The 20,805-nt window shown below is 46.8% G+C and overlaps 1 protein-coding gene across 3 annotated transcripts in view; it reads right to left on the bottom strand.

Moving 5' to 3' along the window:
* Positions 1–20,805, bottom strand: part of KCNH2 (potassium voltage-gated channel subfamily H member 2) — a 301,321-nt gene that overhangs the window by 266,859 nt on the left and 13,657 nt on the right. The window lies entirely within an intron of this gene.

The raw sequence follows: 20,805 nt of genomic DNA, 5'->3' as shown, positions 1-20,805 counted from the left end.
AGACCCAGCAGAGCCGTCACCACAGGGGGTCTCACATGTAGTCCCAGGTGACGGGTGCAGCATGAGGAAAATACCTCCACCAAAACAGTTAGCTTTGGGGGGAGGGGGGGACGTGAACACTTCTGCCCATTCAGGGGGCTGATCTCAGGGAGGGAGGTCAATAAGCCACGTGTTTATGGAGGAGTTGGTGGAGTGACGAGGAGAGGAGAGGATCTATGGCGGAGGTCCTGTGCCCATGTTTGGATGGCCTACGGAGTTCAGAGATCGGTTGGACTGGACACACGTGCTACCGTTGAGGGATCTGGCGTCTGGATTTGAGGAACTTTCTTGAGGACTGTTGCTGCTGGATACATGGGCTTCGGTTGTGTTATCTGTCATCTGGAGGAGCCTGGGACTGTGACTACAGACTATACTGGCGAGAGATACGACATCTGCGGGCCAACAAAAAGTTGAGACAGCGAGTACGGGGGCAGTAGCACTAATGGCCCCCGGGAGGGGATCTTATGTACGGAGGACATTGTATTTTGACCATATACCCGAAGTTGTTGTAAAAATCATGGATGTAAGGAATAAAAAAAAATAGTTCTATCATCAACCTCCTAGGTGATTATTACAACACACAACCTCAGATCTTCGCAGTCTCCGTTCTGTATAACTTGCCTGTTATCAAGTGCAATCCATCTAACAGCAGAGACGACGAGACGGATTACAGATGGTGCAGGCGGCCCGTTGTCCCTCAGTTGGATGTGAGGACGGGTCCTTTTCTCTCTACAGGAAGTGGGGTGGATCGTTGTCTTTCTACAGGAAATGGGGTGTGGGTCTTTGTATTGTGACAGGAAGTGGGGGGTGGGTATTTGCCTCTATACAGGAAGTGGGGCGTGGGTCTGTGTTCCTCTACAGGAAGTGGGGTGGATCTTTGTCTTTCTACAGGAAGTGAGAGCGGGTATTTGCCTCCATACAGGAAGTGAGAGCAGGTATTTGCCTCTATACAGGAAGTGAGAGTGGGTATTTGCCTCCATACAGGAAGTGAGAGCGGGTATTTGCCTCCATACAGGAAGCGAGAGCGGGTATTTGCCACCATACAGGAAGTGAGAGCGGGTATTTGCCTCCATACAGGAAGTGAGAGCGGGTATTTGCCTCCATACAGGAAGTGAGAGCGGGTATTTGCCAGCATACAGGAAGTGAGAGCGGGTATTTGCCACCATACAGGAAGTGAGAGCGGGTATTTGCCACCATACAGGAAGTGAGAGCGGGTATTTGCCACCATACAGGAAGTGAGAGCGGGTATTTGCCTCCATACAGGAAGTGAGAGCGGGTATTTGCCAGCATACAGGAAGTGAGAGCGGGTATTTGCCACCATACAGGAAGTGAGAGCGGGTATTTGCCACCATACAGGAAGTGAGAGCGGGTATTTGCCTCTATACAGGAAGTGAGAGCGGGTATTTGCCTCCATACAGGAAGTGAGAGCGGGTATTTGCCTCCATACAGGAAGTGAGAGCGGGTATTTGCCTCCATACAGGAAGTGAGAGCGGGTATTTGCCACCATACAGGAAGTGAGAGCGGGTATTTGCCTCCATACAGGAAGCGAGAGCTGGTATTTGCCTCCATACAGGAAGTGAGAGCGGGTATTTGCCTCCATACAGGAAGTGAGAGCGGGTATTTGCCTCTATACAGGAAGTGAGAGCGGGTATTTGCCACCATACAGGAAGTGAGAGCGGGTATTTGCCTCTATACAGGAAGTGAGAGCGGGTATTTGCCACCATACAGGAAGTGAGAGCGGGTATTTGCCAGCATACAGGAAGTGAGAGCGGGTATTTGCCTCCATACAGGAAGCGAGAGCGGGTATTTGCCTCCATACAGGAAGTGAGAGCGGGTATTTGCCTCCATACACGAAGCGAGAGCGGGTATTTGCCTCCATACACGAAGCGAGAGCGGGTATTTGCCTCCATACAGGAAGCGAGAGCGGGTATTTGCCTCCATACAGGAAGTGAGAGCGGGTATTTGCCAGCATACAGGAAGTGAGAGCGGGTATTTGCCACCATACAGGAAGTGAGAGCGGGTATTTGCCACCATACAGGAAGTGAGAGCGGGTATTTGCCTCTATACAGGAAGTGAGAGCGGGTATTTGCCTCCATACAGGAAGTGAGAGCGGGTATTTGCCTCTATACAGGAAGTGAGAGCGGGTATTTGCCTCCATACAGGAAGTGAGAGCGGGTATTTGCCTCTATACAGGAAGTGAGAGCGGGTATTTGCCAGCATACAGGAAGTGAGAGCGGGTATTTGCCAGCATACAGGAAGTGAGAGCGGGTATTTGCCACCATACAGGAAGTGAGAGCGGGTATTTGCCACCATACAGGAAGTGAGAGCGGGTATTTGCCTCTATACAGGAAGTGAGAGCGGGTATTTGCCTCCATACAGGAAGTGAGAGCGGGTATTTGCCTCCATACAGGAAGTGAGAGCGGGTATTTGCCTCCATACAGGAAGTGAGAGCGGGTATTTGCCACCATACAGGAAGTGAGAGCGGGTATTTGCCTCCATACAGGAAGCGAGAGCTGGTATTTGCCTCCATACAGGAAGTGAGAGCGGGTATTTGCCTCCATACAGGAAGTGAGAGCGGGTATTTGCCTCTATACAGGAAGTGAGAGCGGGTATTTGCCACCATACAGGAAGTGAGAGCGGGTATTTGCCTCCATACAGGAAGCGAGAGCGGGTATTTGCCACCATACAGGAAGTGAGAGCGGGTATTTGCCAGCATACAGGAAGTGAGAGCGGGTATTTGCCTCCATACAGGAAGCGAGAGCGGGTATTTGCCTCCATACAGGAAGTGAGAGCGGGTATTTGCCTCCATACACGAAGCGAGAGCGGGTATTTGCCTCCATACACGAAGCGAGAGCGGGTATTTGCCTCCATACAGGAAGCGAGAGCGGGTATTTGCCTCCATACAGGAAGTGAGAGCGGGTATTTGCCAGCATACAGGAAGTGAGAGCGGGTATTTGCCACCATACAGGAAGTGAGAGCGGGTATTTGCCACCATACAGGAAGTGAGAGCGGGTATTTGCCTCTATACAGGAAGTGAGAGCGGGTATTTGCCTCCATACAGGAAGTGAGAGCGGGTATTTGCCTCTATACAGGAAGTGAGAGCGGGTATTTGCCTCCATACAGGAAGTGAGAGCGGGTATTTGCCTCTATACAGGAAGTGAGAGCGGGTATTTGCCAGCATACAGGAAGTGAGAGCGGGTATTTGCCAGCATACAGGAAGTGAGAGCGGGTATTTGCCAGCATACAGGAAGTGAGAGCGGGTATTTGCCTCCATACAGGAAGCGAGAGCGGGTATTTGCCACCATACAGGAAGCGAGAGCGGGTATTTGCCTCCATACAGGAAGTGAGAGCGGGTATTTGCCAGCATACAGGAAGTGAGAGCGGGTATTTGCCACCATACAGGAAGTGAGAGCGGGTATTTGCCACCATACAGGAAGTGAGAGCGGGTATTTGCCTCTATACAGGAAGTGAGAGCGGGTATTTGCCTCCATACAGGAAGTGAGAGCGGGTATTTGCCTCCATACAGGAAGTGAGAGCGGGTATTTGCCTCCATACAGGAAGTGAGAGCGGGTATTTGCCACCATACAGGAAGTGAGAGCGGGTATTTGCCTCCATACAGGAAGCGAGAGCTGGTATTTGCCTCCATACAGGAAGTGAGAGCGGGTATTTGCCTCCATACAGGAAGTGAGAGCGGGTATTTGCCAGCATACAGGAAGTGAGAGCTGGTATTTGCCTCTATACAGGAAGTGAGAGCGGGTATTTGCCACCATACAGGAAGTGAGAGCGGGTATTTGCCTCTATACAGGAAGTGAGAGCGGGTATTTGCCTCCATACAGGAAGTGAGAGCGGGTATTTGCCTCCATACAGGAAGCGAGAGCGGGTATTTGCCACCATACAGGAAGTGAGAGCGGGTATTTGCCAGCATACAGGAAGCGAGAGCGGGTATTTGCCACCATACAGGAAGTGAGAGCGGGTATTTGCCAGCATACAGGAAGCGAGAGTGGGTATTTGCCTCCATACAGGAAGTGAGAGCGGGTATTTGCCTCCATACACGAAGCGAGAGCGGGTATTTGCCTCCATACACGAAGCGAGAGCGGGTATTTGCCTCCATACAGGAAGCGAGAGCGGGTATTTGCCTCCATACAGGAAGCGAGAGCGGGTATTTGCCAGCATACAGGAAGTGAGAGCGGGTATTTGCCACCATACAGGAAGTGAGAGCGGGTATTTGCCACCATACAGGAAGTGAGAGCGGGTATTTGCCTCTATACAGGAAGTGAGAGCGGGTATTTGCCTCCATACAGGAAGTGAGAGCGGGTATTTGCCTCCATACAGGAAGTGAGAGCGGGTATTTGCCACCATACAGGAAGTGAGAGCAGGTATTTGCCAGCATACAGGAAGTGAGAGCTGGTATTTGCCTCTATACAGGAAGTGAGAGCGGGTATTTGCCACCATACAGGAAGTGAGAGCGGGTATTTGCCTCTATACAGGAAGTGAGAGCGGGTATTTGCCTCCATACAGGAAGTGAGAGCGGGTATTTTCCTCCATACAGGAAGCGAGAGCGGGTATTTGCCACCATACAGGAAGTGAGAGCGGGTATTTGCCAGCATACAGGAAGTGAGAGCGGGTATTTGCCTCCATACAGGAAGCGAGAGCGGGTATTTGCCTCCATACAGGAAGTGAGAGCGGGTATTTGCCTCCATACACGAAGCGAGAGCGGGTATTTGCCTCCATACAGGAAGTGAGAGCGGGTATTTGCCTCTATACAGGAAGTGAGAGCGGGTATTTGCCTCCATACACGAAGCCAGAGCGGGTATTTGCCTCCATACAGGAAGTGAGAGCGGGTATTTGCCTCCATACAGGAAGTGAGAGCGGGTATTTGCCACCATACAGGAAGTGAGAGCAGGTATTTGCCAGCATACAGGAAGTGAGAGCGGGTATTTGCCACCATACAGGAAGTGAGAGCGGGTATTTGCCACCATACAGGAAGTGAGAGCGGGTATTTGCCTCTATACAGGAAGTGAGAGCGGGTATTTGCCTCCATACAGGAAGTGAGAGCGGGTATTTGCCTCCATACAGGAAGTGAGAGCGGGTATTTGCCACCATACAGGAAGTGAGAGCAGGTATTTGCCAGCATACAGGAAGTGAGAGCTGGTATTTGCCTCTATACAGGAAGTGAGAGCGGGTATTTGCCACCATACAGGAAGTGAGAGCGGGTATTTGCCTCTATACAGGAAGTGAGAGCGGGTATTTGCCTCCATACAGGAAGTGAGAGCGGGTATTTGCCTCCATACAGGAAGCGAGAGCGGGTATTTGCCACCATACAGGAAGTGAGAGCGGGTATTTGCCAGCATACAGGAAGTGAGAGCGGGTATTTGCCTCCATACAGGAAGCGAGAGCGGGTATTTGCCTCCATACAGGAAGTGAGAGCGGGTATTTGCCTCCATACACGAAGCGAGAGCGGGTATTTGCCTCCATACAGGAAGTGAGAGCGGGTATTTGCCTCTATACAGGAAGTGAGAGCAGGTATTTGCCTCCATACAGGAAGTGAGAGTGGGTATTTGCCAGCATACAGGAAGTGAGAGCTGGTATTTGCCTCTATACAGGAAGTGAGAGCGGGTATTTGCCACCATACAGGAAGCGAAAGCGGGTATTTGCCTCTATACAGGAAGTGAGAGCGGGTATTTGCCTCCATACAGGAAGCGAGAGCGGGTATTTGCCTCCATACAGGAAGTGAGAGCGGGTATTTGCCAGCATACAGGAAGTGAGAGCGGGTATTTGCCTCCATACACGAAGCGAGAGCGCGTATTTGCCTCCATACAGGAAGTGAGAGCGGGTATTTGCCACCATACAGGAAGTGAGAGCGGGTATTTGCCTCCATACAGGAAGTGAGAGCGGGTATTTGCCACCATACAGGAAGTGAGAGCGCGTATTTGCCTCCATACAGGAAGTGAGAGCGGGTATTTGCCTCCATACACGAAGCGAGAGCGGGTATTTGCCTCCATACAGGAAGTGAGAGCGGGTATTTGCCACCATACAGGAAGTGAGAGCGGGTATTTGCCTCCATACAGGAAGCGAGAGCGGGTATTTGCCAGCATACAGGAAGTGAGAGCGGGTATTTGCCTCCATACAGGAAGCGAGAGCGGGTATTTGCCTCCATACAGGAAGCGAGAGCGGGTATTTGCCTCCATACAGGAAGTGAGAGCGGGTATTTGCCACCATACAGGAAGGGGTCTTTGTTTCTCTACAGGAGGTGGTTGAATCCAGGAGAGCTGCACACCTCCATACACAGTAAGGCCGGCGTCACACTCAGCGTAAGACAATAGGGTCCGTTTTTTACGGCCGTAATACGGAGAAATGTTCCCAAAATAGTGATCCGTATGTCCTCCGTAGGCAGGGTGTGTCAGCGTATTTTGCGCATGTCATCCTCCGTATGTAATCCGTATGGCATCCGTACTGCGATATTTTTTCGCAGGCTTGCAAAACCGACATCTAATGGATTTATGTGCTCAAATGTCCGTTAAAACATATATACAGCATATATATATATATATATATATATATATATATATATATATATATATATATATATATGTCATTGAGACACATATATATATATTCTGTATTTATATTTAATTCAGCGTGATATATGTGAAAAGCCGGTAATTCAATTGCCGGCTTTTCATTTCTCCTTCCCAAACCCGACATGATATGAGACATGATTACATACAGTAAACCATCTCATATCCCTTTTTTTTTGCATATTCCACACTACTAATGTTAGTAGTGTGTATGTGCAAAATTTGGGCGCTGTAGCTGCTAAAATAAAGGGTTAAATGGCGGAAAAAATTGGCGTGGGCTCCCGCGCAATTTTCTCCGCCAGAATGGTAAAGCCAGTGACTGAGGGCAGATATTAATAGCCAGGAGAGGGTCCATGGTTATTGGCCCCCCCTGGCTACAAACATCTGCCCCCAGCCACCCCAGAAAAGGCACATCTGGAAGATGCGCCTATTCTGGCACTGGGCCACTCTCTTCCCACTCCCGTAAAGCGGTGGGATATGGGGTAATGAAGGGTTAATGTCACCTTGCTAATGTAAGGTGACAATAAGCCAGGTTAATAATAGAGAGGCGTCAATTATGACATCTATCCATTATTAATCCAATAGTACGAAATGGTTAATAAAACACACACACACACATTATTACAAAGTATTTTAATGAAATAAAGACACAGGGTGTTTTAATATTTTATTAGACTCTTAATCCACCTGAAGACCCTCGCTTGGCAAAATAATAAACCCACAATATACATACCATCCGAGGATCTGTCAGGTCCCACGATGTAAATCCTTCTGAAGGGGTTAAATCAATTTACAGGCAGGAGCTGCGCTAAAGCACTCGCTCGTGCCTGTAATCCCCGGGTGCTGAAAGGAAAGCTGGGTGATCTGTACTTACATTGAGTTGCGGTGAGGCGCCCTCTGCTGGATGAACTCATATGAACTCGAGCGTGGGAACTTTTCCAAGGCTCCAGTTCATGAGGACATCCAGCAGAGGGCGCCTCACCGCGACTCAATGTAAGTACAGATCACCCAGCTTTCCTTTCAGCACCAGGGGTTTACAGGCACGAGCGAGTGCTTTAGCACAGCTCCTGCCTGTAAAATGATTTAACCCCTTCAGATGGATTTACTTCGTGGGATGTGACAGATCCTCGGATGGTATGTATATTGTGGGTTTATAATTTTGCCAAGCGAGGGTCTTCAGGTGGATTGAGAGAGCAATAAAATATTAAAACAACCTGTGTGTTTATTTCATTAAAATATTTTTTTATAATGTGTGTGTTTTTTAACCCTTTCAGACAATTGGATTAATAATGGATAGGTGTCATAATTGACGCCTCTCCATTATTAATCTGGCTTAATGTCACCTTACAATAGCAAGGTGGCATTAACCCTTCATTACCCCATATCCCACCGCTACACGGGAATGGGAAGAGAGTGGCCAAGTGCCAGAATAGGCGCATCTTCCAGATGTGCCTTTTCTGGGGTGGCTGGGGGCAGATGTTTGTAGCCAGGGGGGGCCAATAACCATGGACCCTCTCCTGGCTATTAATATCTGCCCTCAGTCACTGGCTTTACCATTCTGGCGGAGAAAATTGCGCGGGAGCCCACGCCAATTTTTTCCGCCATTTAACCCTCTATTTTAGCAGCTACAGCGGCCAAATTTTGCACATACACACTACTAACATTAGTAGTGTGGAATATGCAAAAAAAAGGGGGATATGAGATGGTTTACTGTATGTAATCATGTCTCATATCCTGTCGGGTTTGTGAAGGAGAAATGAAAAGCCGGCAATTGAATTACCGGCTTTTCACTAACACCGCTGTGTATTTCTCGCAGGTCACTCTGCTGGTCCGTGTGGAATCCGTATTTTTCTCGCCCCCATAGACTTTCATTGGTGTATTTTTTGCGCAATACGGTGACAAACGCAGCATGCTGCGATTTTGTACGGCCGTAGAAAGCTGTATAATACGGATCCGTAATATACGGCTGATAGGAGCAGACCCATTGAGAATAATTGTGCCGTTTGTTTGGCGACTTTTACGGACGTATTTTCTGCGCTCTTACGTCCGTAAAACTCGCTAGTGTGACGCCGGCCTAACAGTGTGAGATAAACAGGTCTCATTTTACAAAGTGAACCACACCTGGGGTGGATATATGGTGAGCAGCCGTCTCTCCCAACCACCAACCTGTTCTGGCCGTTTAATCCCTTTTAGTAGGTTTATCTCCCATCCACTAGATGTCGGACAGCCCCTTACAATGCCGGGTTAAGTTTTTTCGTGTGAGAAGAATGAAGTATAGAATAATCAAGTGGAAAATCCGTTCCTCTTCTCACCACAATTCTTCGGACTTCTGATAGATACAATCCGAAGTAACGGAAAGCGACCGCGACTTCTCCAGTTTTCAGCGTTACATTAGATATTAGTCCCCATTTGATGGTTGCACCTCCATTTTTAGATATAAGATCATACCATTAATAATTTGCAGGTGATAAGCCGCTTTCCGACACCTCCGATTCCACCTATTTTCATGGGAACGTGGCCAACTTGTGGTGAATCCGCAGCAATATTCTCAGCCCTTCATCTGCCCAAGTGAAAAGGCCAAAAAATTAACGAACCTACCATCATTAGTAAACAATGTGAAAAAGGTTCTCCAGCGTGGTCAGGAATAAAACTTCACGGTCATTGTAGAAACATTAAAAGGACATACAGTGGATACACTTGGAAGCCCAAGATGGCTAACGACCAACGCGTTTAATCATGGTCTTTCACATTGTTTGCTTCTGCAGGCGCAGAGCCGGGGCGACTCCCTGCGTGGACTTCATCTGAAGAGGTGATAGACGGTGAGCTGACTCTCCTACTCCCTGTTCCTGTATATATACACACCATCATTAGTGTATACGTCCAACAGTGGCCATAAAAGCACTGTATACAGAGCCTCGCGTAGCTTCATGAGTGAGAATTCACAGTCATGGAGAATTCACAGATCTGTGCTGCAAATTTCTGAGACTGATCCATTCATATAAAACGGAGCGTGCACAAATTAAGAATCCACAGACGTGGGGATCCAGAGCTGAATTGTGACACCAGAAAATCTAATTACTCAATGTACAATAGTTATTTTTATTATTACCTCTATTGGTGTAATAGTGAGTACTTCCCAAACAGAATTGCAAAAAAAAAAAAAAGAGCAGATCAGCCTGAACACTGAGCCTAGAGAACCAACAAGGAAATGGGGCTACAACCACACAGGACATTGCCGCAGAGGAAAACTGGCATCAAATGGTGCAAATTTACTGCGTGGAACGAGTGAAAATCCAGAGCACAATACGACAGGCCGCACGAGGCACATGGGCAGAGCTGCTCAATTTATCTTGGGAATCTTCTGCCCAACACCAGGTTGAAAGGTTAGAAAAGCTCATCCACAATCCTGGTACATCCGATAATCTGGTGTCAATCAGGACCAAAGGAACGTTGACAATACGAGTGTTATTCCGCAGCACTGATTTCGCCCCCCCAAACTTTATATAAATCAATAGTACAAGTGTGTGTGAGTGTAATACACCCTCAGATTACAGCTGCTTACTGAAAAGGGAAATAAGGGCACAGAGCTGGAGTGACAGCTACACTGTTCAGTAGTCCTGAATAATGTTTTCCATGCTGTTGTTATCTAGTAAGTACAGTATCTTGTCTCATACCGTAGACGAATCCACAGCTACATTATACTAATTTTTGCTGGATAAAGTCCTCCATGCTGCATTTTAGTAAGTGTTTTATCTTACACCAAAGCTGGAACCACAGCTGCACTGCTTAGTACTGCTGAATAATGTCCACCATGCTCTAGCTGCTTTTTGGTGTTTTATTTTACCCCAGAGCTAGATCCACAGCTGCCCTGCTTAGTACTGCTGAATACTGCTTCCTATGTGTCATCTCAGCCCAAAGCTAGATTCACAGCTGAACTACTTAGTACTGCTGAATAATGTACTCTATGTTACTGCAGCTTTCTATTGAGTGATTTATGTCAACCCAGAGATAGATTTACAGTTGAACTACTTAGTGCTGCTAAATAATGTGCTCCATGCTCCTGCAGCTTTCTATTGAGCGGTTTCTCTCAACCCAGAGCTGGATCCACAGCTGCACTACTTACTACTGTTGAATAATACCCTACATGCTACTGCGATTGTTTTATCTCATCTCAGAGCCCAATTCACAGCTGCACTGCTCAGTGATGCAGTATAAGGTCCTCCATGATGCTGACGAGTCTGAACATGTGCTACATAGAGAAAGGAGAGCAGGAATCTCATTTGTGCTGTGTACAGGAGACATGAGAGGAGCTACTCACCACCCAACAGTTTCTGAAAACTAAAGAGTCTGAAGAAAGGAAAACTGATGAAAATGCAGGTTTTTATTTATATAAGGGCCAGAAACATTGTTATTCCTTATGTTCACACACAGGCCAGCTTAGTCTGAAACTTTAAGCTTCAAGATGGAGTTTTCTTAATAAAACTGGAGACGCCATAAAGAATGGGTTTGTAATATTTGCCTTCCCCCGGAGGCCTGTTGATTCCACCGAGCTCGGCCCTCACTTAAGAGCTCAATTATAGTCACTTTACTTTTGCATAATTACATAAAATCTGATTTTTCAGCTTTATGAAATATAAATGCAATAAATCTCTGATAATGTGCGGCACGCATATCCCTGACTGAGACGAAAGCGCAGGAAATAGAGAACGTCAACCTCCACGGGGACCCAGAAGAAATTATACACATTAGCGGTAATGGACCGCGCCGCACCCATCGGAATCCGCTGGACAAAGAGGCGCCAGAAATGTGGCTGCCGGGATTTAATAATGAACTCTATGGGAAATGGGAATAATGCAGTGGCCATTAAAGGGTCACCCCAACCTTAGGACAATGGCTTAGAGCAAAAGGTAACCTGGGAAAGAATAAGGAGATGCCTTATGATACACGGAAAGATGGGGAAACCTACGGATCTGCCTCGTTATGGGAACATGGGAATACAGTAGGACCCTATGGATCTCTATGGGTGCCCGATATGTACAACCATTGGACTACACAGAGGAGGGAGGGCCAGGTATGCCCCCATCAACAAAACGGCCTTGTCCTTGTACCCGCTTCCCAATCACTTACATGAAGAGGCCAATTCTTCACCTACCAGTTAGGAAATCAAATTTAAGACCGTCATTCTTTACACTGCAGGCTGCATGTAAATGCAAAATACAAGTTTATACAACAAGAAAGTGACTGTTTATGCTGCTCTTTCCCTTCAAAAGCCACATATATGTAGATAGACGGCTTCTCATGGCCGAATTACCGGTACGATCTGCTCCATTACGGTGCAATTATGGTCTTCGACTCCAACTCTGCTGCACTGTCTGCTGGTATCTATGGTGGTCGGAGATTCCTCTTGTATCCCCAAGTCCAAGGGCGGATGTCCTATGTCAGGTGTAACCCACTTTCCATAAGCAGAGAATCCATTCCTCCACTCTCTACCCCTCCTGCCTAGGTCGTCACAGTCTTAGACAGTCACCACAGCATTTTTTTTATTTACTTTTTTTTTACATTCTCATAACTTTTTATATAGAAACACTTTTCCTTCCTAAAAATTGTAAAATCGTTATTTTTTGCGTCGCCTTCTTCTGAGAGCCAGACGTTTTCTGTTTTCCTCTGGAGCCTTGTGAGGAATCGTTCATTGCAGTCGTGACTTTCATTGGTGCTATTGTCTTTTTTTTGTTCTCCTGGTGATGTGATCGTATGACTCATTTCATTGCTATCATTTTTCTTTATATTTTGACAAAATAAAATAAATATAAATAAAATAATAGATAAAATGGGTTTTTTTTTTAATTAAAATATTATAGATTTTTTTCAATATGGCATTACATCTTTGCCTGATATTTTTACATTGCCTGGCAGTATATTAGGAGATCAAACCTGGAGACTAATGTGAGCCTCCTGGGCGCTGACACTGACCGGCTGCCATAAGGTGTCAGCAAGCAGCAAACATGTCCCCCGGCTGACTGACAGGTCGTTTGCTCTGGTACATGGACACCGGCCTGTCAATCATCCAGGGGACCTGTCAATCATCCAGGGGACCTGTCAATCATCCAGGGGACCTGTCAATCATCCAGGGGACCTGTCAATCATCCAGACGCTGAGAAGCTGATCCTGCATTATCGACTCGCCAATGCACTGCCAGAGACTACTTCAAAAAGCGATTTCTTGCTGCCGAGGAAACATTTTTTGGGTCATAAAGGGATCAACTTACTTATTTTTTAAAGGGCTACATGATCATTTAAGATCTGAAAACAAATGATCTCCCATCCACTGTAGAGGGGATAACTTACTGATCACTGAGGATTGGACTGCTGGGACCCCCAGAGGTCTACAGACCGGGCTTTGTAACCCAGCGAAAGGAAGTTTACATTCCCTTCGTTAATGTAGCAGAGGTGCTGTAACACACACTGTGCCCTGGACCGAGGATAGCCTGGAGGGGCAAGACTAGGCGAACACCTGACTCTGCGCTAGAGCCCCCGATGGTGGGTTACACTTGGCTTCAGGTGGACCCCAGGTGCTAATCTCCATGACAGACCCCGGACACACAGCAGCTGACCCCCAAAGGGAACGGCCAGGAATGGATGGCACAGCAGGCGCAGGACAAGTACGGGTAGACTCGGCTGGCATACAAGTGGACACGGTATGTACTGACAGGCACGGAACATTGAGCAGATTAGTGATATTACAACATTGCACTGTCTGCGCTGACCAGGACTTAAAAAAACGGACAAAAAGGCCTCCATGTCCTCACTGTCATTTTCTGCAGAGCTCTTTACCACCTTCAACATGCAAAAATCATCAACAGAACATGGAGTTTGGGCTGCCACCGTGCCACGAAGTGCATCTGTGAGTAATTCACTCTGCTGCTGCTCTCGATGCTGCTGCTGGTGATGCTGGAGATATTGCTAGTGCTTCTTGAGCTGTTGCTAGCGCTGCTGGAGAAGTTGCTGGTGCTGCTGCTGGAGCTGTTGCTGGTGCTGCTGGAGAAGTATATAATCTTGTGCTGTGGGCAAGGTAAATGAGGAAGGTATAATAAAAGACAAAACAATAAAGGGAAAAGCGACTGTAATAGGCCAATGTCCCACAAGAAAGTTGTGCTGAGTATAAATGAAACAAATAATCAAGTTAATCAAGTGACATTTATACCTGATAAAGTCCGTCCCTCCAAGTGCAGAGCACCCCGACGCGCGTTTCGGATTAAATCCTTCCTCATTTACCTTGCCCACAGCACAAGATTATATGCCCCTTATGCTCGGTTACATATCACACTATTTTCACTCCCATGATATAGGTTAGATTCCCTCACACACTGTCCTTGGTACATTACATATATAATATAAGGCAGTATATACCGCTCATACACATAGATCTATTTATTCCCCTTCCATCGTTAGTTAGTTCCTAGCCTAAAGTTTTTTTTATCACCTTTACTTATATTTATTATTATTTTTCACATTAGCATATCGCCCCCCTCTTTTCCATCACTTCTACACATTGTTTGGCATTGTACACCTTCTGCGTTTTTGTAATTTTGCACATTTGCGTTTTCTCACATGGCTGTGTGCTTATGATATATAGCTATATACAGCTGTATGTATAATATATATATATATTTATATTTTAATTTATGTGGCTATACTGTACTCTCTTTTTTAAGTTCATAGACTGTTGGCAATATACACTTTCTGTCTCTCTTGTATATTTGCATATTTGCGTTTTTCCACATGACTGTATACTTATGAGATGTAGTGATGTATAGCTACATATAGGTATAATTATTCATCCTTCTGTGGGTATATTGTGCTGCTTATTCAGAGTCGTACACAAGTTGGCACATACCATAGTCCTTCCTGATAATTCTTTCATATATTTTTAATCACCCCAAGTACAGGCACATGTTGTAGTACCAGCCGCCAAAAACTAAATAAAGGCTATTTTATTCTTCTATATATTTCTTTGGCTTTATTTCTATATAATATATTATTTACATCGTCATTTGTTTCCTATCCCGGTCCGTTTGTTGTTCATCGTCTTTTTCTCCACACACACACCCAGGGGTGGAGATATTGTGAGCAGCCTACCAGCCCGAAATCTTCAGCTGCTCACAATTACTAATATGGCTGATTTAAGCTACTTTCACACATCAGGTTTTCAGTGTCAGACTAAATCCGGCGAATGTTGGAAAAACTGGATCCGGTGCAGATTTTGAAAAACTGATGCGACGGATCCGGTTTTTTTTTACGGATCTGGCTAGCCTATCTAGAGTATTGGATAAAAAAAAAATTGGAGCATGCTCAGTTTAAAAAAACGGATCAGGCAGCCGGATCCCTCTTTTTCCGGATTCGGCACCTTCCGGCTCCCATAGGCTTTCATTGTAGCAAAGAGTCGGAATCTCCGGATTCGGCACTTCAGGCTTTTTCGCCGTAGACAAAAAACGTTGCAATGGACGTTTTTTCAAGAAACCGGAAGTGGCAGATTTGCCGGATCTGGCGAAAACCGGATGAAGCGCAATGTCATCCGCTGCAATCCGGCACTAATACAAGTCTATGGGAAAAAAAACCTGATCCGGCGGCAACATTCGCCTGATCCGGTTTTTTGAAAATTAGCCAGATTTAGCCTGACGGCGAAAGCCTGATGTGTGAAAGCAGCCTTACCCCTCCTAGTACTATGTGTACTAGAGCATTTCTCCTGGTTTATATCACAGAGGGCATGCACCTCTGTTATACACATCTCTCATCCACCAAGCCACCTTACAACGTACAGAATAATACAGATACTGAGAATTACACCCAGGATACAGGCAGAAGGAGTGGTACTGTGCAGTGTATATATACACAGGACAGGAGGAGTGGTACTGTGCAGTGTGTATATACAGGAGGAGTGGTACTGTGCAGTGTATATATACAGGACAGGAGGAGTGGTACTGTGCAGTGTATATATACAGGAGGAGTGGTACTGTGCAGTGTATATTTACAGGACAGGAGGAGTGGTACTGTGCAGTGTATATATACAGGAGGAGTGGTACTGTGCAGTGTATATATACAGGACGGGAGGAGCGGTACTGTGCAGTGTATATATACAGGATGGGAGGAGCGGTACTGTGCAGTGTATATATACAGGAGGAGCGGTACTGTGCAGTGTATATACACAGGACAGGAGGAGTGGTACTGTGCAGTGTATATATACAGTATAGGAGGAGTGGTACTGTGCAGTGTATATTTACAGGACAGGAGGAGTGGTACTGTGCAGTGTATATATACAGGAGGAGTGGTACTGTGCAGTGTATATATACAGGACGGGAGGAGCGGTACTGTGCAGTGTATATATACAGGACAGGAGGAGTGGTACTGTGCAGTGTATATATACAGGAGGAGCGGTACTGTGCAGTGTATATACACAGGACAGGAGGAGGAGTGGTACTGTGCAGTGTATATATACAGTATAGGAGGAGTGGTACTGTGCAGTGTATATTTACAGGACAGGAGGAGTGGTACTGTGCAGTGTATATATACAGGAGGAGTGGTACTGTGCAGTGTATATATACAGGACGGGAGGAGCGGTACTGTGCAGTGTATATATACAGGACAGGAGGAGTGGTACTGTGCAGTGTATATATACAGGAGGAGCGGTACTGTGCAGTGTATATATACAGGAGGAGTGGTACTGTGCGGTGTATATATACAGGAGGAGTGGTACTGTGCAGTGTGCAGTGTATATATACAGGACGGGAGGAGCGGTACTGTGCAGTGTATATTGTAGCATAGCGACTGGTCATGTGAATGATGGACGGTATGTATCGCAGAGGTGGGTGACCCTGTGATGGAAGCCTGGGTATGTTTTGCTCAAGCAGATCTACTGCTGAGGGATTTGTTTACATTGGGAAGGCTTCCAGGTGATTGGAGAGATGGGTGGGTTCAGTCACCTACAATCCCAGCCAAAGAGGCGTGTCTGAACACGTAAGTTGGTTTTGTGTGTAAGGACCTGTGGTGATGTAACGCTCACCTGACAGGTACCTGGGTGTGGCTACACCTATGTAAAGAGGTGTGTGTAGCACATGGTAAGAGAGAGAGAGAGATTGAGTGAGTGTCTGTCAGGGTAGACACACTTCCGTGTGTCCTGGCAGGACACTGCAGAATGGCCTGTGTGTTGGACGGTTCCAAGTGGGGATGTCCTGGAAGCACACAGAGACCATTCCAGGCTGGAGAGCCTACGTGCTGGACATAGCACGGACCGTTGGTGTTGGAGACTCCTGGGAGTAGAGTCATCCTGGAAGCACCTGGAGACCGTAGACCTGGACGGTCTGTGTTGAGGACCTGGGACTGACCTGAAGTCAGTGTAAGGAGTGGAACTTCTGAGAGGTAACCCCGGACAACGGGATTATAATATACAGCAGAGAAGCCTATCTGCTACGTGAACTGTCTAATGTTTCATGGCTGTAATGAAATGGACTGAACCCTGTCTGGTTTATGCAGAGTTTGAATAAACCATATGGACTGACATGTGTGAGATATCGTGCCTGAAGTGTTTATCCTGCTGCCAAGCGAGTATCCCCAAGACCCGTAGCGGGTGAAACGCTACAATATATACAGGACAGGAGGAGTGGTACTGTGCAGTGTATATATACAGGACAGGAGGAGTGGTACTGTGCAGTGTATATATACAGGACAGGAGGAGTGGTACTGTGCAGTGTATATATACAGGACAGGAGGAGTGGTACTGTGCAGTGTATATATACAGGAGGAGCGGTACTGTGCAGTGTATATATACAGGAGGAGTGGTACTGTGCAGTGTATATATACAGGAGGAGTGGTACTGTGCAGTGTATATATACAGGACAGGAGGAGTGGTACTGTGCAGTGTGTATATACAGGACAGGAGGAGTGGTACTGTGCAGTGTATATATACAGGACAGGAGGAGTGGTACTCTGCAGTATATATACAGGAGGAGTGGTACTGTGCAGTGTATATATACAGGACAGGAGGAGTGGTACTGTGCAGTATATATACAGGAGGAGTGGTACTGTGCAGTGTATATATACAGGACAGGAGGAGTGGTACTCTGCAGTATATATACAGGAGGAGTGGTACTGTGCAGTGTATATATACAGGACAGGAGTGGTACTGTGCAGTGTATATATACAGGACAGGAGGAGTGGTACTGTGCAGTGTATATATACAGGAGGAGTGGTACTGTGCAGTGTATATATACAGGAGGAGTGATACTGTGCAGTGTATATATACAGGAGGAGTGATACTGTGCAGTGTATATAAACAGGAGGAGTGGTACTGTGCAGTGTATATATATACAGGACAGGAGGAGTGGTACTGTGCAGTGTATATATACACAGGACAGGAGGAGTGGTACTGTGCAGTGTATATATACACAGGACAGGAGGAGTGGTACTGTGCAGTGTATATATACAGGAGGAGTGGTACTGTGCAGTGTATATATACAGGAGGAGTGGTACTGTGCAGTGTATATATACAGGAGGAGTGGTACTGTGCAGTGTATATACATAGGAGGAGTGGTACTGTGCAGTGTATATACATAGGAGGAGTGGTGTCGGGGAGAAGACTGACCGCACCTGACAATACGCAGCGTTTCACATGACGCTTCATTATCTCCCTTGACACGCCGTTATCCATCTGTCACAGGACACTTGTCTGATGTGACGCAGCGTTATCTCATGTGACTCCCCCCTATCTTGACAAGTACCAGTAAATCTCATCTATTTCCAGACACCCCCGAAGTCAAGAACATGTTCCCATACAATCTCCAGAAAATAGAAGCCCTGCCTCGGTCACATTGTCCTTTTTGCTTCTTCCTGGTCATATCTGATTCTGGGAAAGCTGGGTGACTGTCAGCACACCATCATTCCCCCAAACTCCTAAAGGCACATCCATTTGCATTTGTATATGCCCCTTCTTTGCACACTCGCATTTTCACATCTTGTCACAGATTCTCTGGGATTTGGGTCTGGACGGTGACTGGGCCGTTCGTACATAGGAATATGGTCTGATCTAAACCCTCCACTGTAGGTCTGGCAGGATGTTGAGGGTCGCTGTCCTGCTGGAAGATGGACCTACACCCCAGTCTCCATTCTTTTGCAGCCTCTAACAGGTTTTCCTCCAGAATTGCCCTGTATTTAGCTTCATCCATCTTCCCATCAATTCTGAGCAGTTTCCCTGCCCCTGCTGAAGAAAAGCCTCCCCACAGCATGATGCCACCACCATGTGTGACAGTGGGGATGGTGTTTTCGTCATGTGCAGCGTTAGTTTTCCACCCACATAGCATTTTACATTTGGCCCAAAAAACTCTCCTTGGCTCTCATCTCAACAGAGCTCCTTCTACAAGCTCGCGTTGTCCACTACATGACTTTTTGCAAACTGCCAACGGGACATCTTACGTCTTTGGAAAAGGCCTTTCTTCTTGCAGCTCTTCCATGAAGGACAGATTTGTGTAGTTTACGACTAAACAGTTCTCCTGTGGATATATTGTCCCTCTTGAGCTGTGGATCTCTGCAGCTTCTCCAGGGACCATGGGCCTCTTGGCTTCTTCTCTAATTAGTGTTCTACGACATGTTTAGAGCTTGGGCTACTTTTTTTATACCCTAACCCTGCTTTACTCTTCCCCCACAACTTTATCTCTGACCTGTCGGGTGTAGAGAGTGTGGGAACTGACACTGAAACACCCACCGGTGAATTATCCCTCCACCAGACTGTACAGCGGCGTGTTCTCCTGACATTCACCAAACCCGGAGTCCGACCTGAAGAATTATAAGGAGCAGAACGAGATCTAAGGTTTGTTACAATGTGACTGTTCTGCGGCACTCAGCAGCGGCACTACAGCTCCCTGCTTGTTACAATGTATCAGTGCAGATCACAAGTCTGGGGTCCAGGATCCGGAGACAGTCCACACTGGATACAGGGAGGATGTGGAGAAGGTCATGTATCCAAATATTACAGGAGCGGAGGGAGACCGGGATTTACAAAACCTTGTGCGATGGAAAGAAGCCACAAAGCAGACGACCGACCGCTAAAGAGGTATAGAAAGTGAAAGGAGACGTCTGATTGGTCTCTACGGTCAGCGATAATGTTTTTTCTTTACAAACAGAACACTCGCTGAGAAAAGCCAGAGCCCAAAGTACCCGCTATATACACAGCTTCACACACTGTGACTGCGCTAATTAAAGGGACAGTACACGTTATAAAACACCGACATCGGGGCTACACTCATCACATCCGCACTAGTTATCTGCCAAAAGGACGGACGAAACAATGGGAACCAAGGAAAAGTCCAACGGAGAACAACACTGTACTAGATGTCACCTGCAGTCCTATGTAACACACAGATAACACAGTGATCTCTCTATATACATATAATGTAATAGATGTCACCTGCAGTCCCATGTAACACCACAGAGAACACAGTGATAACTCTGAGTACAGATAATGTAGTAGATGTCACCTGCAGTCCCTGGAACACCACAGATAACACAGTGATCAGCTATGGATACAACACATGTAGGGACCCCGTATACATGGTCGGCTATGGATACAACACATGTAGGGACCCCGTATACATGGCCGGCTATGGATATATCACATGTTGGGACCCCGTATACATGGTCGGCTATGGATACATCACATGTAGGGACCCCGTATACATGGTCGGCTATGGATACATCACATGTAGGGACCCCGTATACATGGTCGGCTATGGGTACATCACATGTAGGGACCCCGTATACATGGTCGGCTATGGATACAACACATGTAGGGACCCCGTATACATGATCGGCTATGGATATATCACATGTTGGGACCCCGTATACATGGTCGGCTATGGATACATCACATGTAGGGACCCCGTACACATGGTCGGCTATGGATACAACACATGTAGGGACCCCGTATACATGGTCGGCTATGGATACATCACATGTAGGGACCCCGTATACATGGTCGGCTATGGATACATCACATGTAGGGACCCCGTATACATGGTCGGCTATGGATACAACACATGTAGGGACCCCGTATACATGGTCGGCTATGGATACATCACATGTAGGGACCCTGTACACATGGTCAGCTATGGATACATCACATGTAGGGACCCCGTATACATGGT

The sequence above is a fragment of the Ranitomeya variabilis genome, chromosome 6 (genome assembly GCF_051348905.1).
Source record: "Ranitomeya variabilis isolate aRanVar5 chromosome 6, aRanVar5.hap1, whole genome shotgun sequence".
NCBI classification, from domain to species: Eukaryota; Metazoa; Chordata; class Amphibia; order Anura; family Dendrobatidae; genus Ranitomeya; species Ranitomeya variabilis.
Note: the sequence above shows the minus strand (reverse complement) of the source record. Positions and strands in the feature narration are given on the sequence as shown.